At 46.9% G+C, this 23,414-nt stretch overlaps 1 protein-coding gene and 1 pseudogene across 2 annotated transcripts in view; one reads left to right on the forward strand and one right to left on the reverse strand.

Annotated features, from left to right (window-relative positions):
• Rftn1 (raftlin, lipid raft linker 1) overlaps positions 1-23,414 on the reverse strand; it is a 201,743-nt gene that overhangs the window by 150,846 nt on the left and 27,483 nt on the right. The gene's annotated exons all lie outside the window — the stretch shown is intronic.
• Positions 18,852-18,977, forward strand: LOC132648417 (small nucleolar RNA SNORA17; annotated as a pseudogene).

A 23,414-nucleotide genomic window follows, 5' to 3' on the forward strand; every position in this document is an offset into this window, starting at 1 on the left:
CTATATGCATGTTCATTTCTGTTTGTGTGTTCCTGTGTTCATTTCTGTGTATGTCTGTTTCTCTGTGTGTATCTATGTAAGCGTGTGTCTATCTCGCTCAAAACTATGGGGTTGGCAATAAGCAGATGGACCTTAACCTGGCATACCAGTTCAGGAGGGCAGGCCTGTGTCGTCTTTCAAAAGAGTTCTCAGGACTGGAACAGCCTCAGGTGTACCCTTAGCAATCGTAGGGTGGGAGGAAGATTTCCACTGGAAATTGTTATGCTAACCTGCAGGAGTAGGAAGCAGATGGACCCGAGCAAGAACCAGGCTGCAAAGCAGGAACATGGCTCCTGTCATCACTAAACAGCTCAGAGACACTGTCCTGGAACATTCACCTGGAATACTCAGCAAGAGTGGGGGCCAGGAAAACATCCCAGTGAGTAAGGGTTGGCCACACAAGTGTGAGGACCTGACTTTGATCCCCTGAACCCACATTAAGAGGACCCAGGTGTGGTGTCACGCATTTGCGCTTGAAGTGCTGGCAAAAACAGGCAGGTCCACTGGCCTGCTCGCCCAGCCTAACTGGCAAGCTCCAGTCCAGTGAGCCCCATGGAACAACAGCAGAGGCTGCTCTTTTGCCTCCACATTCACTTGTGTGTGGACATGCACACACACGCATGTGTACACCCACACACGTACACACAGAGTAATGATAATCATGCTTCTAGATCACTCCTTAGATCAACTCTCCTACAGATATAAATATAACTCTGGATGAAAAAAAAAGACAAACAATTTTCTGAGTGGCTAGAACAGGGAGGCAAGGCAAAGGGGCAGAGGACACAGAAGGAAAGCCAAAGCTGCACCAAGTGAGATTTGGTGATGGCTTTTAGCCTAAGCTGTATATCACAGAGCCAAGCAAACATTTGGACAGAAATCCGCAGTTTCACTGTCTTCAAGACGCAGAGGGAGCAGACAGCTCTGGTTATTTCTGCTGATGGAACATGAACAGGAAATCTAAGAAGGGAGAGACCCAGAGAAAGGCAAGCCCCAAGTTATGTGTGGAAACCCTGCTCAAAGTTCTGGCCAATCCCTAGACCACACATACATGAGGCACATACATGACACACAGTTTAAACAGCCCAACCAAGGCTAAGAGAACACAGAGGCCATGGCTGCCTCCCAACGGGCAGAATTTAAAGCTGGAGCCCAGTGGCTTCTTGGCAAAAACAAGAGCAGCACTCCTGAGACCGTAACAGAAACCAGAATGTTAACAACGTAACAATCAGAATGTTCACTGTGAAATCCAAATTATTATAAAAACCGGTGCCTGCCTCTTAAGAAAAGTGACAAGCCATGGAGAGCCATCCTGTATTATCCTTGAAGATTATATTCAAACTGACTGTAAAGCAATTGTAACTATGCTAGTTATCCATGCTGGCTGGGTTTTCTGTCAACTAGGCAGAAGCCATGTCACTAAAAGGAGAGAGCTCAACCAGAGAAACTGCCTGTATCAGAGTGGCCTGTGGGCCAGCCTCTGAGGCATTTTATTCACTAATGTTTTAGGTGTGAGGGCCCAGCCCCCTGCAAATAGTACAACCCCCGAGCAAGTGTTCCTGGGTTGTATAAGAAAACTGAACAGGCCAGCAAGCAGCACGCCTCCATGGCCTCTGTTTCAGTTCTTGCCTCCAAGTTCCCGGCTTGAATTTTCAGTGACGGCATGTGGCCGTGAGGGTATCAAGCCTTTTTCCTCCTCAGGTTTATTTATTTTGGTCACGGTTTATTACAGCAGCAAAAGAAACCTAACTAAAACAGAAGTTTGTACTGTGAGTGAGGTTTACTTTCATGGACCTGAGCGTGTTCTTTTGGGGGAGAACTGTGGAAGCATTTGTAACTTTGGTCTGAAAAATGCTCAGAGTTTCATGAGCTGCTGTTATGAAAGCACAGAAGACAGGAATGTTTAGCGATGTCAGACAGTCGAGGCCTGGTCTGTGAAACTTCAGAGGAAACTAAGGCTCTATCAGGGTCATTCACGTGATATTCTAAATTAAGAATATGTGGTTGCTGGTCATCTGGGGCTAAAATATCAGCTGTGATTAATAGCACACCAGCACCACTGGAATGAAAGCTTTGCTTTTTGCCGGGACAATTGATGCCCGCCACTTAGCTGGGGCTGAAGAATAAGCTGCCTCAATGAGACCAGCGTCACTGAAGACGCTGGATCAAGGCTGCATCTCAAGCTGGGAGCCAAACCATGCCATGGGTAAGATACCCCCACATGATACTGGCTTTGGAAGTATGACGGGATGGGTCACAGGAAGTAGCTGGTTGGCAGTGCCATCTGTAGGGAGAGGCCACTGATGAAATGCAGCCTCATTTCATCCCCAGGATTTTAGGGGTCATGGAGAGAAACTGAGAAACTTTGTACCACGTGGCAGGATCAGAGTGCCTAGAGAGAGACCAGGAAGCCATCAGTGAAGGGGTAGTCTTGGTTGCAGTGGAGACCCAGGAGATACAAGCATCACAGGGCATCCCCAAGGACAACAGTAGACATGGAATGGAACCAGTATGTATGAGGTACAATACAAGCTATGTGTGCTGTGGATGGCAGAGCTGGAAAGGTGGAACTCCCCAAGCCCGTTGGAGCCCAGAAGATCCTGAGTAAGTCCAAGACCTGAGAATTGCGGGACTTGATTTACACAGCTACATGCTGGGTTTGCTTTCAGTTGGTAGTAACTGTGTCCTGGTTCTTCCCATTCAGAAGGAGAAGTAAGCAGCTTGATTTTGTCTTATAGATCATAGTTGGGAGCCTTTAGACTTTTAAAGATATGTTGGATATTTTAACAAGAATTTGAAATTTTAGAGTGTTTGGACTTTTTAAAGACTGTGGAACTTACAAAGTCGGAATATATTTTATATTATGATATTAATGTGGCATCTTGGGGATAAATCAAAAAAGGAAAGATTATGGTTTAATAGTGATGCAGTTCTGTGTCACGTTGACAAAGGGTCAAATATGTGCGTTTTTGTCAAGTTACAACAAGCTGGAGTCATCTGGAAAGAGGGAACCACAGTTCAGGAATTGTCTTTATAAGAATGGCCTGTAGGCAAATCTGCGGAGCACTGTCTTGATTAATGATGAATTTGGGAGGGCCCAGTCTATACTGAGCCATGCCACCCTCAGACAAGTGGTCCTAGGTTGTATAAAATAAATAAATAAATAAATAAATAAATAAGCAAGTAATAGAGAACAAGCCAATAGGCAGCGTTCTTCCACGATTTCTGCTTCAGTTCCTGCCTTAGCTTCCATCAAATATGGACATGATTTGCAAGGTGAAAGAAATAAACTGTTTCCTCTCCAGGACATCTTTGATCAAAATTTTAACACAGAAACAGAAATCAAACTAAAATAGTATTCATCCAACATGCAGCATGCAGTTGTTCAAAGCTAAGATGTAAGTGTTTGCAAAGTTTCACATATACTCCACTTGTGAAATTAAAATGTAAGTGAGGGCTGGAGGCATGGCCCAGCAGTTAAGAGCAGAGGGTCTGGATTCCACAGCCCACACATTCATGGTGGCTCATAGCCACCTGTTGCAGCTCCTGGGAATCTGACACCCTCTGAACGACACAGGCACCAGGTACACACATGGTAGACAAACATACATACAGGCAAAACACTCGTACACATAAAGGCAATTAAGTAAAGAATTTTTTTTAAATGCAAACAGCCCCTGCTTTCTACACGCATTCAAGGAAGTAGCTTAATAAAAGCAAATATTTTAATATGTATGTCTCTCTTTTAGTAGCAAGTGACACTCAATGACTGAGTTTCTGATGGAAACTCCATTTTTAAATAAGTTTCAAAGACACATAATAATGTGTTATTGCAAATCAAAGCTGATAATGCTTTACCTATCACACCACAAGTCTCTCTTTCTTTTTAAAGAAAAATCTGAACCACAAGCAGAATCTGGTTTATTGTGCTTACCATCACAGGCCTTGAAGTCAGGCAGCTGAGGCTCAAAGCTCAGTTCCCCTTTGCACCTCAGTTTTTATACAAACAATGCCAAGAGGCATAGCACCCGTTCCTCCAAACTGTTGTGATACTCACATAAGCCTGCAAAACAGTTCCATGCACATGCAAGCAAAACAGAAGCTTCCCATAAGGAGGTGTAAGAGAGGCAGCCCACAACAGAACTTCAAATAGAACTTGATTTGTCCTCCTTTTTAAACTACTGGGCAGAATTAGAGTGCCCGCCTCTTATGTGACAAACACCACTACCACATATCATCACCATCATCACCACCACCACCACCACCATCACATCACCACCATCACCATTACCATCATCACTACCACCACCATTATCACCACCACCACCACCATCACCACCACCATCACATCACCATCATCACCATTACCATCATCACCATTACCATCATCACCACCGTCATCACTACCACCACCATCACCATCACCACCACACTTCTCCGACTTCAGCACCATTTCTTTAAATGAGGATGCCTTAGTTACTTTCTGTTGTTGGAACAAACACCCCGACAAAAGCAACTTTCACCTCAGTTAGCCTAAGCAAGAATCCCCACAGGCATACCCAGAAGCTCACCTCCCAGGTCACTCTACTCAAGTTGACCTCTGAGGTGAACCATGCAGAAATCACTGTACATTGGTTGTTACTGGCTTCTTAAGGTGAACACACAAGAAACAAAATTTCAACTCTGTCACGGTACAATTTGTAGAAGAAAGCATATAAAGTTAGAAGCTTTTATTTCTTTGCTTTTTAAAATTTCCTCTGGATCTGGAAGGCTTTTTTTTTTTTTTTTTTTTTTTAATAAATCTGGAAGGCTTAATTCACATCTTTGAGAAGGGCTCCTGGAAGAGTCACACAGACACCTTGGCTTTCCTAGCCAGCACTTCCTGGGCACCTACACAGGGCCTCCAAAAGTACTTCACACATAAATGTAACATTCACAGAGCTCACTGTGATGTTGATGGGGACAATGCCAAGTGCCTCCTAAACAAGATTCCTGCATTTCCTGGTCTCTTGCCTACCAACTGATGTGGCACTAATGGAATTTAAACTGCAAATTAAAACTTAAAACCTTCCTGAGAAGTTTTGGAGGGAAAGTGGCACTCTGAGTAGGGTGTCGCTGTTTATAAAATTGAGGCTCTACCTTAGAAAAACACATGTTGGAACGGGAAACTATTCAGAGAAGCAACGTGTTCTTCCCCTCATAACTCTTCCTCCCTGTGACCAGGCAGAGGACCCAAGGAACTACATCCACCTTCTAATTAAGCACTGAGTATGAGGAAGCAAGAGAAATGTCTAAACAATCGGATACAGGACAGAGCCAGTCGCCTCTGGTCCACTCCTCCTTTGGAAAGAACTAAGAACCTTCAAAATACCTTCTCAGAATGTGATCACATTTCAGTAACAGGCCATGACACAGAGAGAACCTAACCCCTCCCCGCCCAGCGTTACAGGAACTTCTGACAGGCAGACGCTGGGCCAGGAGGGACATGTGAGAAGGAACTCACATGGAATGTTCTGGAACACAACAGATGTGGAAACTTCAGAGAACAAGGCTTCCAGTATGAAAGAGAAGTGGGCTTTGGACTAGCACATGATGCCTTACACAGGCCTGCATTCTGGTCTCCTTATCTATCACACAGGCGTGATAGCTCTGGAAACTAAGGTGGGGTGATGCCATGCTAAATGATCAAAAGCTGAGGAGATAGGTTTTGTCCCAGCAGCTCAGTCAATTAGACCTGCCTTAATCCAGTTCTTTTCCACCAATGGTCTCAGTTCTTTCATTTGCATAGTGTCAAGCATCAGATTTGGCAGGGAGGAGGACAGGAGTTATAGGTTCCTTTCCTGGAAATCACTCTTGTCCATAAATGTCCTCATAAAGAACAACCCATTTTCCATTTGGATTTCCTGAGGAAGCGGCTGTGAACGCCCATCACACACCCACGTGCACACATACAAATGACAATCTCAGACCATCATCTCCTGCCTCTCTCTTTAGCACAATGCAACAGTGTTGGCCAAAGCGTATGACCTCCACCCCCCAATCTGGCAAGACATCATAATACAAGGTCCTTTGGGAATGCCATCCAGAGCCAAACTTCCAGAACTCATCCTCTTCCCTTTGTATACACTCATAAATACATTGAGCATTAACATTTCTTATAATTGCATGACTAAATGAGACAGGACTGGCTATAGTATGCTGAATCCCAGAGAACTCTGGGAGCACTATGTGACATAACACCCTATGGCTTTCTCCTTAGACAATGAGCATCTCCCCAAGACCCCCTGCTCAACTCCCCTGGTATACACCTCTGGGCCACTCTCTTTTTTGTTGTTGTTGTTGTTGTTTCAATGCAGTTTATTCAAGAACCTTGAACAATCATCTGACCCTGGGGAAAGCCAGCCCACAGCTTAAATAGCCTCTGGGTAGACAACCCCAGTGTGCCACGTGGGCATTGCAGATAGGTCCACATACATGGAAGCAAGCCAGATCCTCGGCCTTAGCCAAATGTGGAGTTGTTCGTGACAGAGAGCACTCTGGGCCACTCTTGACTGGTTTTGTAAAACATTCCATTCTGCAGGGAGGCTCTTTAAGCAGCAAGGTAAATAACTCAAAATAGCCTTAGGAAGTCCCTGAAACTGACCAGATCCACTATGCCCTTTCCTGCCAGAGTAAGTAATAAAAGTTGACAGTCCCTCCCAGAGAAATGACGTCAAGCTACAAAGAAGACGCTCAGACCACCTGAAAGACACAAACACCAGACACGCTGCCTGGAGGAGGTTTAGAGCAGAGTCGCCTGCAAGGGGCGCCCTCCAACCTGCTGAGCTGCCTGCCGACTATGGCCCCCTCAGCCAAACACTTGTAGGTCATCCCAATATAACGCACTGGTTCACCAAATCGGACTTTGGTGGTAATCTGTACTTTGGTCTGTCATGGATTTGTGTTGTATCTTCCCAGGAAAAGTTTTTCCAAACAACATGACTGGCACCCGAACAGAGATGTGACAGAGCCAAGATGAGTTGGGGAGGGGTAAATGCATGGTCCTGACTGTGGGCATGCAACTGAAGCTGAGCAGCCAGTGGGGAGCATCCGTGGAAGAAATTCAGAGCCTTCTTCTTTCACGTATGGTGTGTGACAGCATGTGCTTGGCTCTTGCTATGGGTGGTGGCACATACAGCTAAGGCTGAGTCATCAGGATTAGGAGTATCTGTGAGAGGGTCCCCAGGATGGCAGTCACCATCTATGTGGTATAACGTGGCATGCCTGCTTGAGAACTGGGATGTGAATACGGAAGCGCCCTGGAAAGAGTTCCCAGTTTAGAGGAAAGTTTGAAGTCCCGACATGGATGCACAGGGTCTAGATGTTGGCACGCAGTGGTGGAGGTTGCCTGGCCTCTGCTGTGTGTAGTTAAAAATGCACCTGAGGCCAGGATGGAGGCCAAGCAGAAGCTTGCCTCTGATTAGGGAACTAAACTACATTAACAAGAGGATGAGAGCGAGATGGTAAAAGTGATAGAAGATAGTCCTCAAAACCAACTATTAGAAAAGAGAAAGAGAGAAAAAGATCTGTGATCAAACATGTATCCAGGAGACTTAACCATGGTCCCATACAAGAAACTACAGTGATGAGAAAACACTCATCACCGGAATGGCTGGACTTACGGAAGAGTTTGAAACAAGTGCAGTCTGTCTCAGCCTGGCCTGTGACGCTGTGGACACGGAGTGATTGGGCTCAGTCAGCCTGCTGTCGAAGCAGGAAGACTGAGTGATGTAACTCCCCATCCTCCCTAAGACAAACGAAGGCGGCATAACCTGAGCATGACGCAAGTCTGTCCCTGCTGGACTCTTATCAGAGCCACTGGGAACTCCTGGTTATCTCCTAAGTGGGAAGAGAAGAGGGTGGAGGAGCACAGAGCAGAGGCAGACGCTGTTGAGGGATCTACGATTGAGGAGCTGTGTTGGAACCCCAGCCCACTGGGTCAGACAGAACAGTGTTCACAGAGGAGATAAAGACAAGGTTGACGATGCAGCAGGGGCCTCGAGGCTGGTGTGGAGCGTTAGTGGCTTTGCTGAGTCCACTGATGGGGCAAGATCCTCATAAAGTAGAAAGGCTTTGGCAGAGCTCAGTGACTTAGGCCAGCTGATAAAAAATGTCCATAAAGTAAAAGCAAAGGCTGGAGGAGATTTTTCGAAGAAGTAAAGCGAAGGAAGAGGTCTGCCTGGATTACTCACAGACAAATGCGGCAGGATTTATGTTCAGCTAGAGTTCTTTAAAAAAAAAAAAATGATTACAAAATTGTGTGCTGAGGGGCTCCCGGAAGGCTTGAAAGCCCAGGAGCAGACATATGTGACAGGACAATTCAGGTGAAGATGATCAAGCCTGTCCCAGAGGTCAGTGGTAATTATTACCCCAGGCATTCTCCTCCAGCAAAAGGTCATACTAGGGGTGGAGATGCTAGACAGGGACTCCCCCAAGAGTCAGCTATGGATGGAGAGGTAACAGCTACAGCCACAATGCCAAACCCTGGCCTCTCTGACCCAGGGAGCCCACAGGTGCAGCAGGGGAAGGCAGGGCCCCAGACACCTTTGGCCCTGATGTAGGTTTTAGGAGACTAAGCTGGGCCCACTGAGTTCATCAAGGGTGGAGCAATGCAGGGAGACTGTGGAAGGGCTCCAGGATACATAAACACAGTGGCTCAGAGAGAATGCCTGAAGGCCACAGAGAGCTGATGAAGGTAGCGCCGTCTACCCATGCTTTGACCTGTTGAGGAAACTGACACGGTGGATGGAGCCTTCTCTGCTGTATTAGACCTTGCCGATGAGTGACTTTAGTGTCTTCTTAGTTGTGAACTGGGGTCACCCGTCACCTGCTGGGAGCAGGCGACAGCAGCCTCTTAGAGTGCTTCACCACTCTAAAGTCCTCTGCTGCTGAGGACACTTCTGTGGAGAAGATGGCCAGGAGTGAGGGTGGGTTGGTGGGGGAAGCTGAGCCCAGGAAAATGACAAGCTGGTGACAAGCAGGCCCCTGTCCCTGAGCACCCTGTGTGGAGATGGATTAGGACAAAAACCTAGCCATGCTTGGTGCTAGAGGCCCAGGAAGGTGCTTTCCATAGTCAATGACTATGGAATTGGCACATGGTTATCTTTGTTGCGGGACAGTGGCTTGGGGTGTTGCCCTGTCCTGCCTATTCTCTGGAAACGGCTGTTACATCGATGACATAATGCTGACCATTGAGTGCTCTGCAGATGTGGGAAGCCATTGGAAAGACAAGTGGATGAAATGGTGCTTCCCACTTCCTTGTACCCTATTGGGGCTGGGTTAATTGAAAGGAAAAAAAAACAACAACAAAAACCAGAGGGTATCCTACATGGGTGAAAAAGGACACTCCCAGAAGCTGTAAGCTTACTGAATGAAAACCCTGTGCAGGCAGGGTTGGGCTACTGCCTATGAGTGTTGGTCAGGAAAGGCCCTGAGGCCCACAAACCATAAAAGCCATTGCTTCTGCTGTTGGTTGTATGTCAGAACAATAAGATGGTAAGAGCCTATGGCCAAAGACTCTTCATTTGCACACTTTGACTGCAGGATGGGGAGAGATTAAGGTGGGACGGAAATGGGAACTCCCATCCTGTTGTCTGGCCTTCACAGTGCTGGGGGCAGTCTTGTGGGCTGCTAATGGAGAACTGTCACCAACATGCCTTCTTGGCTATGGACCTCATATCAACATACGAGACAGGGTCTGCCTGCTTGTGTAGTAGTCACTTGGCTATTGCACTGGCTGGATTTGTGTCAACGCGATACAACCTAGAGTCATCAGGGAGGAAGGAGTCTCATTTGAGACTCCATGAGATCCAGCTGTAGGGCCTCTTCTCAATTCGTGATCAGTGTGGGAGGGCTCAGCTCTTGGTGGGTGGTGACATCCCTGGGCTGGTGCCTCTGAGTTCTATAAGAAAGCAGGCTGAGCGAGCCATGTGAAGTAAGCTAGTCAGCAGCACCCCTCCATGACCTCTGCATCAGCTTCTGCTTCCAGGTTCCAGCCCTGCTTGAGTTCCTGTCCTGACTTCCTCTAATGGATGGAGTATGATCTGGAAGGAGAAGCTGAATAAAATCCTCTCCTTCCCAACTTGTTTTTAGTCATGGTGTTTTGCTGCAGCAATAGAAAGTTAGACAAGACAGTTACTGACCGACGCCTTTTGATTACATTTAAGGCCCACCCAACAAGACAGCATCTACATCCGGCACTGTAAACCATGATAAAATCCTGTGGCTGGAAAGGTCATAGGTCCCAATGGGAAAGCAGCTTCTATTGTTTTACTAGATGGATGTGATATGCCTGACAAATTACCTTCAGGATTGCCCTGATCTGCTGCTGAGGACACTTCTGTGGAGAAGATGGCCAGGAGTGAGGGTGGGTTGGTGGGGGAAGCTGAGCCCAGGAAAATGACAAGCTGGTGACAAGCAGGCCCCTGTTCCTGAGCACCCTGTGTGGAGATGGATTAGGACAAAAACCTAGCCATGCTTGGTGCTAGAGGCCCAGGAAGGTGCTTTCCATAGTCAATGGCTATGGAATTGGCACATGGTTCTGCCAATGGAGCTGTCAACCTAAACTCATAACCATTGGTGATGGAGAACAAGTGATTGCTCATGGCACAGTGATGCTATGGCACAATGGCCAATTCTCAGATATAGATGGAAAACAATAGCTAGGCCCCCACCAAGGCTCAGAGATAATTATGGACGAGGGGATGACAAGAAAGAAGGGCCTAAAGAAAGTGGTGGGGTGTTATCTAACAGTTTCCTCTGAGGCTGCAACATTCCGCCCTGAAGGAAATTCCTTATTCCGGAAACTAAACAATTCAAAATGGCTTCAGGAAGTCCCTGAAACTGACGAGATCCACTAGGCCCCTCCTTGCCAAAATAAGCAATAAAAGCTGAGAGGCCCTCTCTGAGAAGGGGGGCCAAGCTGCAAAGAAGACTCTGAGGCCAGAGCAGCTGCCTGAGAGGGGGTTAGACCACAATCACTTGGAAAGGACACTCTCCAACCTGTTATGCTGCCTGCAGGCTGTTCAGTGCCTTCTAGGTTTCCAAGTGTTTGTGAGCTGTCACCTGCTAGGACCAGCCTTGGTAAATGCAGTTGTCTCTGAGTCATTTCTGTTCATCTAAGTAACCCCATCACCTATACCCCAATAAAATCCACTGGTTCACCAAACTAGACTTTAGCAGTATCTGTACTGTGCTCTGTTGTGGGATCCTTATCTAGGATGAGATGTTTGTGTGTGTCTCCCAGAGAAAGTTTTGTCACAAAAGACCAGGTAAATGTTGTCTTCTGTTCTGCCAACGTCCATCATCCTTGCAGAACAGGATGATGTGCCCAGGCACACCGTCCCAAATGATATACAACAACATCCTAAAGGTGTGTGGGGCCACAGAGAGGCCCAGATTCAGACAGAGAAGCCTGCCTTGCAGAAGAGGGAAGAAAGGGCTAGAGAACCATCTCAATGGTGTCTGTTACAGCAGAAAACTCAGTCCCCAGAGCTGCATGTCTCTAGGTTTAGAGATACTAAAACAGCACCATTCACTGAGAATTACCTTGGGGCCTAGGCTATGCCTTTTCAGATTACTCCATCAAATGGTAACAGCAGCAGGAAGTTTGCTTACAAGGAACACAGAGGAGCCAGGTAACTCACCAAAGGTCATAGCAACTTGCTGGTAATCACAGGTATTTGCCTCCCTCCTCCAGGAGACGCAAAGACTGACCCTCTCTCCAGCCTCTGGTGACAGGTGGTGTTGGGAACAAGGGCTGCACTCTCCATGTGTCTGATAGCCATTTCAAAGTACTCAAGGAAAGGAGAGTGAAGAAAAAAAAATCCGAAGAGAAAAAAAAAAAAAAAAGACAGACTTCCACCCAATGCTTTTATACTCTGCTTTACCATGAGGTGTGGTATTAAAGTCAAAAACGCCAGGATCCACACTCTCCTGGTGCAGCTGCCTCAATAAATCTTATTGGCCATCAGAGAAAAAAAAAGTATACATTTTTATTGTATACATTTATATATATATATATATATATTTAAAACATATTTTTTCTAGAACCTAAAACAAGAAAATTTAATCAGTTAATTTGCAAGAAAATACTGGGTCGGATAAGGTTTAAGTACTAAGGATAGCACAGCTAGAAAATAGATAGCAGGAAGTAATGGAAAAGTTGTGATTTTCTGAATAATTCAGAAATGCAGGCAGAATTTATGGCTGTGCTCTATAGCCTCTTACCTTATTTTAATTTTCAGATATCATATTCTTGCATTGCTAAGTATCCCTGATTTCTCTATAAACAAGGCTAGTTGAAACTTTACATTTTTATTTACTTAATTAATTGTTTCTTTGTTTGACAAAGACATTTGCAGCACAAGAGAGCCAGATATGCTCAGTGTTTAGCCCCCCTGGCCGCATTTTACTTTTCAATAAGTAATAAACTTGTAAAGTATAGGTTAATAACCCTGATTATCAGTTTATTCATATTCACTATCATAATTATTGTCACCATGCAATAATGTACCTAAAATAAATATGCATATTAAAGTATAAAAAAAAAAAGTGCCTTAGCCACTACCTTGTTCCCAATATCCTGCATGTTTGCTGCTTACCAAAGAACTGTGCATCAGTGCAACACTGCCTGGGAAGCCAGCTATCTGGTAACATCCCAAGAAGGCAGAACGCACATATTTGGGACAGGGACGTACGTAAGTGACACTGGCTCTATTTCTCTGTAGCCGAAATACACAAGTCAACATCTGCAGGGGGCAGATGAGGTCAGCTCAGTTCCTCCCTCCTAGCACTGGAATCCGCTAGTCTGGAAGTGTTGGGCTGTTGTGCTGTCATGTCGTGTGTGTGTGTGTGTGTGTGTGTGTGTGTGCATGTGTGCAAGCATGCATGTATGCATGTTTTCATGTGTGTACACCAGACATAGCAATGACTTTAAGGTCCAGGAGACTGAGATGATCTGTGGTCACTTCTTGTTTCCAATGCCACTAAAACAGAAAGTAAAGAGAGTGGCTGTCACACTGGTTGAGGACAGGAGGCTGAGCCCAATGTCCAAAGGGAAACTGAATTCCTGCCATGGGTTGGGGAGTAGGGAAGGACCTGGCTGCCTCAAGAGTTCTGAGTGTCTCCTTCCTTCTTCTGTGTCTAAAAGTAAACATCAATGGTAACTCGGAGGAAGAGTGGGAAAGCTAGATAGTGCAGGCTGAAAGTGAGAGGCCAGTCCAAACCATCTCTGATCATGGTTGGTCATCCTGTCACCTACCAACCTCATCTGAAACCAGCATCTTCAGACTAAGCCAGGAGGATGATCCAGGCCACCCAGGGACACACAGCACACTGGCTGGGGCTGTTTTCCCTCACGAGGGTGACGGTGCTCAAAGCATCACTTTCTCTGTGAAGGATGCTCCTTTGAGGGCCAGCTGAGCAGGTCAGGCAGTTGCTGGCTCCAGCTCCAGATGCCACTCCTGGTTCTGATGTGCAGGTGGGTGGGAGCTGCGCCACCGTCATCTTTCCTTTGCCAGCTGGGCCCTGAGGCTCTCCCAGGAGAGAAGGGGGAGATAAGAGCAGCGTCCTCACCCTTTGTCTTAGGCTTCACCCTGGCGTTCACAGGTCCTGTAGTGTCAGCCTCATCTAGCCCCATGCTATTATGGGTGCTAGAGAGGGAGAAGTGGGTGAGGCAGGAAGGGCTCCACATTCAAGGTTCTTCAAATTCAACAAGGGAGAGGATGCTGAAAGGTAAGAAACAGCTCATTCCTGGGCTGAGGGCCTAACCCAAAGCCCCCAGCCCGGAACTCATTCAGAGGAGTGGTTTCAGTCTGAGACCTCTGGCCACTGGCACAAACATATTAGGAAAATGTCACCAAACTCACTTAGACGATCAACTGAGACTGTGTCATCTACGCGACAGCAACATACCTTCAGGGAAGGCTAGCATGCACACACACGGCTTTAAAACTTATTTGTCATTGTGGATGTTTTGCATTAGCCATTCACTGGTTCAGTCGCTCAAAAAAGCCTCAACACTGAGGTTCTAAGGACTTGGCAGTGACCTCGGCAGTCACAGAGCTTGTATTCTGGACAGGAGGGTACATACATAACAGCTAAAGGATAAAAGAATAAGACCGAACATGATGCCAAGGTCCGGGCAGAAAAAGCAGGAAGTGGAAGGTGAGTGAGGGCGTGGTTTGGGCAGCTGGGAAGAGTGGGAAGCTCAGAGAAGGGAGCTCTGAGCAGACTTCCAGGGTGGACAGGAAAGGGTCCTGGGAAGGCCTGGGACAGAGATTTCCAGACAAACAGCTCTCCAGAGAGGCGCCCTGGGGACTCCCAATATAGATGCCCTTGGGTCAGTGCCAGCCAAAGGTGATCCCATCTCAGGGAAGCTCTGGTTATTTCCAGCAGTCCTCAGTTAGTCCTCTCTGCTCTGCCACAGGGTGATTTTTCTTTACTTTCAATTTGCATTGCAAGCTGGAGAGAAATGAATCACATCCCCCGGGTTTCTCTGTTCCATACAATTAAGAAAAGCTATTTCTTAGTCACAAGGCAGATGAGGACAGAAAGATGTTCCATTTTCTCTCAGCAGGGAGGCTGTCATCACTCAATATTAATTGATCCTACTTTTCATCCATAAAGCAGGGTTTGAAAAAAATTTTTGGTCACAAAAATGGCAACTATTACACTATTAAGGTGAATTATTAATGGCATCCCCATTAAAGCACACAGCCTTCATGCAGGGCCGGCTGCATCAATGTGTGTAGTGTTGCTTTAATAGGGAAAAATGAGTAAATTATTATAGTCCTCGCTGATACTAGATGAATCACCAGCACCTATCCTGTTCGAGGTTTGCTGGAGATTTTCCACCATTTCATCACAACAAGGAGCACACAGAAACCATGTAATACGGCTTGGCTCCCAGCAGGACAGTGCGTCAATCAAATGCAATTTTATTTTTCTGCTGGGGAGCAGATAAAGTGAAGACAGCAAGACACGAGTAACTCAAAAGCTGAGGAGACCGGCTGTTGCTTGGGGGAGGGTGTTTATTTTAGCACGGGCAAAAAAAAATTAATGCTTTCTTTAGAGAAGAACTGAATAGGGGAAGGATCTGAGGGGACAGAAGGGGAAGGAATGAAAGGGAAATGAGCAGGAGATAGAGGGGCTCAGAATGCTGAAGGGAGATGGAAAGAAGGGAGGGCAAGAAGCAGGGAAGGCCAGGGAGGGGGAGAGAAAAGGAGAAAAGGCCTGAGGATGGGCAGAGCCACGTCCATCCCCAGCCATCACATGCGGGTACCCCGTGTGGGGCAGTTCTCAAGGGGGCCTCTGACACCCAGCCCAGCCTACTCCTCAGTCATTTGTTCTTGAATGCTGAGTCTTCTAGAAAGCTGACCCCAGGCCTGGCATTTGCATTTTGTCAATAAGATTAAATGTCACAAGTCTTGACTCCTCTGGCTAGAAATGAGGCTTCATGACTTGGAAGCCAGCTGATAAAAGCCACAATCCAAGCAGAAGGTTTTCCTTAAACATATGACTGAGTCTGGAGACGAGATTAGCCCTGCTCTCCAAGCCTGTGGCGTGAGTTACACATGCAATGGGTGTGTGACTCCAGCACCGAGAAAATGACTTCAGTGACTTTCCCAAGATCACACAACCAGGAAGTGGCAAAGGCAGAATTTTGAAGCCAGGCAGGTTTGGCCCAAGGCCCTGTGTTCTCCCTGTCCCACGAGCAGCCTCTTACAGGGGACAGATAGGTCGTTCAACCAAACTGCTTGTGTTAACACGTAGTGAGGTATAATGAGCTATCACTAAGCTTACCTCAGTGATCTGACACTTTCAGGGAGTTAGGAGCCCAGCTGAAGCTCAGCTGGGAACCTTGGGCTCACTCCCTTGGGAGGATGCCTCAGGTGGCAGCCATGGCTCGTCACCTTAAGGCTCCATCAAGGAAAATCCACTTCTAAATTCACACACATGGTTGTTGGCAGGAGTCAGGTCCTATGCGTTGTTGACCTGCAGGCCTGCTTCCTCACTTGCTGTTATCAGCAAGCCCCCCACAGGTCCTTTCCCTGTGAGTCTTTCCAAAGGAAAGCTTACAGCACGGCTTCCCTCACAGGGACTATGTAAGAGTTCAAGATGGCAGCCACAGTGTTTATGACTCTGTCTCAGAAACGGAAACCAGTGTGCTCCTGCAGCCTACTTACAAGAAGCAGGTCAGTCGGTCTTATCTATATCACAAGGTAAGGAATTACAGAAGGGCATGTCTCTATTGTATGACCCTCTAAGGTCACACAATAATAAACAGAGAAACTAACTTTAAAGGTGCCTTTTCCTCAGTTTCTTTTGTTTCCCATGTCCAAGTTCAGTCTGGTCCTTAACAATCCTCCCAGTTAAGAGGGTAAAACATGGTGGGTTTACCTGTCAGGGATGCTATCTTCGAACACTTTCATAAGGTCTCTTATTTTGATCTCACTTATTTACATGAATTCGACAATAAGAAGCCATGGTGGCACATTCCACAGACCCACAAACATTACAGACTACTCCCATTGCTCTAGGTTATCTTCCAGAACTTGGTGGTAAGATCACATTGCTGAAGACACTCACATACTTGAGTCACAGGACATGGGAAAAATCAAGCTGGTACCAACCTGGAAAGTTCATTCCCTACTTGATAGCTTTCATAGTGCTAGGAGGTTCTACACACAGTATCAAGAGAAAAATACTCCACAATCATACCCAGGTATGCACCTTGGAAGCTACAATAATAACTTACCTGGCAAGGTATGCCCACTTGTGCAACAGTGGCACAAACGTTATGGGAATAACCAACCACTTTCTACTTAAATTTAAAGCTTGCTCCAGAAGAGAAATCCTGGTACTGACAAAAAAAAATTTCTGTGATTGGCTGGGTTATCAGTAGAAAAAAGAACTAACTCTATCCTTCTAAATGAACACAGTAATAAACTGGCCGCAAGGTCTTCTCTTTACACACATTAATTAGTGCATCTCTCAACTCTCACCAGAGAAGCTAATTTTTGTAATATATGGCAATTAGTACAGAGACCCATGAGCAGTCAGCATGCAGAGAAGAAGATACTATGCAGTATTTAGTTATAACGAGATATCTACATCACGCCCTCTCCCACCAAGGCTTAGGGATTGTTGTGGGAAAGAGGGTAAGAGAAAAATTTTAAGAACCCCGGGCTAGGTAGGTATCTGTAGAGAAACATTTGCTCAGCACAACAAAGCTATTATACACAGCAATTTGCAACAGCTAGGACAGCATGTACAAGATCTGTATAAAGTCAGGCCAGGCAAAGTCCCAGCATGGACGGGGAAAGGTCCCATTAGGTATACCATCCCTAACTGCGGACCTACTGACAGCTGATGGCTCCTGAAGAAGAGTCAGTTTTTGTTGAGATAAGGGACCCTGAGAGGTTACCTTTCAGTAGATGGTCCCACATCCACGCACAGACAAGCACTAAGGAGACTGAGTAGGTTAAAAATAAAAGGGCACATTAAGTTGGAAGAAAAAAAAATTGTCAGAGAATAGGGAAGGAAACAGAGGGAAGCGAGTTTGGGGTTGGTGGACTCAATCAAAACTCCTTATACGCATTATCAAATTCTTAGAATAAAACATTATTAACACTTAAAAAAGAAGAAACCATAGTGAAATACGAATAAACCTTTGGTGCTATTTACAGGTCAGCACAACTTTGTCAGTAATAAAAAGGGAAGCAACTGGGGAGGCTACTTGGAGGATAAAACAAAGCAGAGAGAAAGCCTCTGTCCCTCCCCCTCTCCCAGCACCCTTCCTACCCACCCAGGCTAGTGGACACCGCAGCAGTTAACTTTTCTATCACGAGCTTCTTCTTGCTGTGATCGTTTCCCACCAGAACGCTCTGACAGACCAAACACCCAGAAGACTGTCCCCAGAGTGCATCTCTGCACACCCATCAAGCCCAGCTTAAAGGCACAGCTCACAGGCCTGCCTGAAGCACTGGGATATTCTATGCTGCAGTTGAATGTGACAAAGATTCAACTTGGTGTTGAATCAGAGCCTTTTTTTTGTAGTCACTAAGAGAAGACAAATATCCAAGAAAACAGAAATTGACCAGGTCACAGTAAGTGAAGGCTGAGGCTTCTCCAAAATGACAACAGCTGCTTCTGTCTTTAAGGGAAGCACGCGACACACACACACACATACACACACACACACACACACAGCCCTAACCACTACCCAACAAATATGCGACCAGTCTGTCACAGGCAACATTCATTCCTCAAGCCCATGGAGTTCCATGCTTCTAGGCTAATGCTGATCTCACACCCGAGATAGTCCCCTCCCTCTCATCCTCACCCGATGAGCCTGTCAACAACTGGCCCACTCTGCTCCCCGTGAATCCTACATGTACCCCTAAGAGCAGGCTCCTATCACAAGGTGGGAGGGAGGTTCAACTACTGGTAAGCTCACAGAACATGCCCTGCCTACTTCAGCTTACTTAGTGGGGATAGATCACCTTTGACTGAAGGGTAGGAGTCTGAAATACAGTGGGAAGAAAGTGACTCTCTAGGCTTGATCACAGGGACATGAACCTGGAAGTCACTCACTCACCTCCTCATGCCAGTGAAAAGGACTTCAGAGATAAATCTACAGGTCTTTATTTCCAAAAGTTAACAACCAAAGTCTGATCAAACTTAGGATGAACAGGGTGGAAGGTCTCCATACATGACAATGTCATAGTCAAAACCATCATTTTGCACAGTTAACATACACTAATAACCCCCTCCCTTAAGTGTTGTGGGTATGGCTGCTGTCACATGTTTGTCAGCAGGTGACACAGAGGAGAGGGGCTATGTCTGTGTTTGGTGTTCTGACCTGTAAACATGTGATGATTACTAGCCTAAACATTCCCTGAAAAGAGTGAGCCTGAGATGATCATCAGTCACAGGCCCTGATGGCTCCCAGGACATGGAGCAAGCCAGAGACTTTAAAAAAAATAACCATCCTGGGACTGAGGGACACAAGGAGGAGTGAGCCCAAGACTGATGACCCTCACATGGGGCCACTCTGGCAGGCTGGGCAAAGAGTGAGTGTGAGGTGACCACCAGACCAGTGTCATGGGTGCAGAACTGGCCCCACCCCTCAGCTGGGCATAATGGAAGAGCTGGCCCTGGGGGCAGGAGGATAGGAGAGCTGACCCTCAGCTGCCTCTCGAATAGTGTACGAGTTGCAGATGATCTGGCCCCCCAAGAATATGAGCAAGCTTTGGAGAGCTGGCCCTACCACTGTGTCTCATGTCATGGGTGGATGAGGGAGAGGTGCCCTCCTTCCCCATCACCCCTCATCACTTTTGGGAGACCTGGCGCTGAGGTCATGAGAGCAGGAAAGCTGGCACTGCCCCTCGACAGGACAGCTGCAGCCCTCAGGGGAGCAGGCCCTGCACCTTGCCTGGGTAGCACAGTAGACCTGATCCTGTTGGCAGGGACCTCAGGCAAGCCAGTCCAGAGGCCATGAGTGGGAGAACTAGCCCTGCCACTTGTCTGCTGTGAGGGAATATGGGTATGGAAGGAGATTGTTCACCCTCTCATCCCTTGCCAGCTATGGCAGGGAGGAGAGCTGGCCCTAAGGTCATCAGAGTGGGAGAACTGACCCCAGCCCTCACCTGCTGCAGTACTCGGGAGAGCAGGCCCTGCCCCTCACCTGGGCAGCACAATAGAGCTGACGCTGGATGTGAGGGTTGAGGGTGAGCCGGCCCTGAGGGCATAAGAGGGTGAGAGCCAGTGGGAGCCTGTGGGCTCACTAGCTCAGATATCTCTCAGGCCCAGATCCAGGGCTTCGAGTTGGCCCACCCCAACATCTACCCTATGGATGAATTGCTGTAGTGCAGGAAGGGGCCAATCCTACATTTACAAAACTACAGGATCTCCATGACACAGGGCAACAACAGGATATCTGAAAGGAGTTCCGGTGAGGTTCCAGTATTGATAGGAAAGTGGAAACCTCCTAACAGACCAACAAGTGACTGCAATGAACAACAGTAAGTAAAGAAGTGTGGACAAACGGGCATACTGTGGGACACACTTCTCTGTTGGGGGAGGTTACAAGAGTGGAGGGTGGGTATGAGTGGGATTGGGGTACATGACAGGCAAGGCTACATAGAGAAACCTATCTCAGAAAACCAAGTGTGTGTGTGTGTGTGTGTGTGTGTGTGTGTGTGTGTGCATACATTAATGAAAATGAAGTCAGGACTCCAGTAAAACTGAGTAAAGCCTTTTTTTTTTCAGGGGGGGGGAGTGGTAAAGCCTCTTGATAAAAGTCCTTTGAAGTCATATTGATAACAATTAGTAGGTTATATATAAAACACTAACTTGTTTTCTGTTCCTCTTTTTAAAAAATAGTTATTTTGTAGTGTATATACACACACCCATGTATAGTTAACTTTTTACATTTATCTATTTACTTACTGTGTGGGGATGTACGCTTGCCATGCTGCACATGGAGATCAGAGAACAAGGTGCAAGAGAATAGGTTCTCTCTTATCAGTACTTAGGTCATGTCGTAAGCCTTAGCAGCAAGTGCTTTACCCAGAGTCATTTTGCTGGCCCTTCTGTTCCGCTTTAGTTAAAACAGATACAAGTTATTACGACAGGCTGCTTTTATTATGAACCTCTATAGAAAATAACGATTTGGTTTTGCTTTGACAGATAACAGTCATCACCGAGGAATTCCATCCCACTGAGGGGATCCCCGAGTTCCTGAATTTGACTGCTTGGGTCACACACACACACACACACACACAAAGCCCATCTGCACACAAGACTTCATGCTGTTCCTTGATCGAGATTTAGAGAGGCTGAGACCAGAGCACCAAGAGTTTTGAATTAAGAAAGGAATGTTGAGAACGCCTCGCCTCCTTCAATCTAATCTTATCACCCCATTAGCAAGCATGGAACAATAACATTAGTACCAAGAACAACATCAAAAGCCACCACACAGAAGATACACACAGGAGCTTTGCTTTGAAGGCCTGAGGGCATTTCACATACATTACCACACCCCAGCTCCCCAAATCTGAAAACTGTGAGATGTGTTTTTATAGGGACCAACTTTCTTTTGGGAACTACGGGCTGCACATTCTGTTTAAAAACAGGGTCTGTTCCTAGCGCGCGCGCACACACACACACACACACACACACACACACACATCAGCTAGGGCCTCCCCTTGCAAGTCACACATGACCCCTTTGCATGAATCTTCAAAACAGAAAGTAACCCTTGGCAATTACAGAAAATGGAACTAGAACCAAAACCAGGAAAGAATAAGAAGTAACTTCACAATGCCCAAGAGTTGCTCTTACCCAAACTGAAATTAAGTATACACACATGCTCTGCCTCACCCTTTATTGATGAAACAGAACCTAAAAATGGGTCAGAAAAACTAACCCAACATTCTGAAAACTACACTGCAGGGAGCAGATGGTTACATAGAGGCAAATTCCTAGGAAAGGAAAGTGTCTCTCTGGACTCCTCTGTGTATTGTGCTCAGCAAAGGAGGAGCCTATTTTCAACCCTGAGTTTGCATGGTTTGCACAGCTGGGACTAGGAGGCAACCATTCTCGCTCGCCCAAGTTCATGCCTGGCTTCTTAAATCTTAGCCAGAAGTCAAACTTAGCTCTCTACCTTGGAACAAGTAGCAAAGGGAAGCCAGAGGTCCACTTCAGCGGACTCCTGGCTGACATTCACATTCTTAGCACGTAAGAAAAGTGTAGTCTCCCGAAGCAAGGCGTGGTGTGTGGCTGTAATCCCGGCACTGGGGAGGAGAACATGAGGACGCCTGGGCTCACTGCTCAGCCCTCCCAGCCTAGTTCCAGGCCAGTGAGAGACCTTGTCAAAAAAAAAAAAAGGTTGACAATTCCTAAGGAACACAACGGGAGATGTCCTCTGATTTACACACATGCATACACGCACGTATGAATGCACAGGCATATGTACGCACTCACACAAGCACGCACGCATGCACGCACGTGCACATGCAGTGGTCTCCGACAGGTGATGAGCAGCGTGTGTACTGCCTTGCCTGTTACTGATGTAAACATTTTCATCACTGTGCCTGTCACCCAAGCCTGTCGCTTCTGTCACAGTGGGCGATCTAGAAGGATTCACCAGGAAAGCTGACATGCAGAGCACCTAACAGCTGTACACCATGACGGCTTGTGAACAGGAGAACCAGCTCCAGGTCTGGAGGTGTAAAAAGTGAAGCCGCAGATCAAATGCCAGGCTATAGGCCTTCCTCTCAAAGGACGCTTCCCGCCTTCCTTTACTGACCCAGCTTCCCCCATCCATAGCATTTTACTTCGAGGTTTGTGTTTATCTACCAAACTGTGAAGCCGTGACTAGCTCAGTTCCTCTGAAAAGTCGCAAATACTGCATGTACCTGCTCTCTCGGAGCGCTGCAGGCATCATTTAGAGAGGTAAATGCCTCATTAATGGGTGGCAAAACAAACACTTCAGGGTCCTCCAGACTTCAACTAAAGGAACCCCGTGGTGAAACCCTCTCTCACCAAGAACCCTCCTGCAGTGCACATAAGCCTCACCCATGTTTGCCCTCTGTTCCACAGTCTCAGGTCAGGCGACACCTTGTACATCCTGGCCAGATGTTAACCCCAGAAATGCCTGACAAGTCAGGTCCACTTACACATATGCTAATTGTGGACCCCAGGCAATTTCTGTGGGACTTGGTCAGCCTGGCAGGGAAAAAGGGAGAAATGGGAAGGGTCCTGGAGGTGGAAAGAGAAGGGCAGCAGAGACCTTATCAAAGCAATGGCTCCCCAAGAGGATCTGAGGCTGGTCTGGCCAGCCATGGCCTGCTGGTCGGCCTCTGGAGTGAGCAGTGAGATCTAAACGTGAAAGCCACAGGACTGGAAACAGGCCTGTCTAGATGTTAGCTAGTGACTGGGAGCAGAGCCCCGAGCGCTAGTCTCCAGCCTTATATGAAGGTAAAGGTTCTCCAAGGCCCCTGAGTCAAGAGCAAGCTTTCAGAAGACCCAGCCCATTGGCTCCAAGGTTCCCCAGTTGGCAGAGACCTGTTCCTCACGTCCCATGTTCTGCTCTTAGCTGGACCTCATAGCCTCCTTCCAAATCTTTGGTCTCATCCACCCGGGTCCCTCAACGCACCCCTCTACTATAGTTGGAAGAACTAGCTCAGCTGTTGTAAAACTTAAGAAACATAGAAGCATCTGAGGGATTTATCACATAGGGACTGTTTTATGTTTCACGGTGCCTGAATTTGGGGGAAGGGGGGACCAAGAGTTTGCATTTTTACAAGATGGAGACCACACTTGGGGAA

This window comes from Meriones unguiculatus, chromosome 16 (genome assembly GCF_030254825.1).
Source record: "Meriones unguiculatus strain TT.TT164.6M chromosome 16, Bangor_MerUng_6.1, whole genome shotgun sequence".
Lineage (NCBI taxonomy): Eukaryota > Metazoa > Chordata > Mammalia > Rodentia > Muridae > Meriones > Meriones unguiculatus.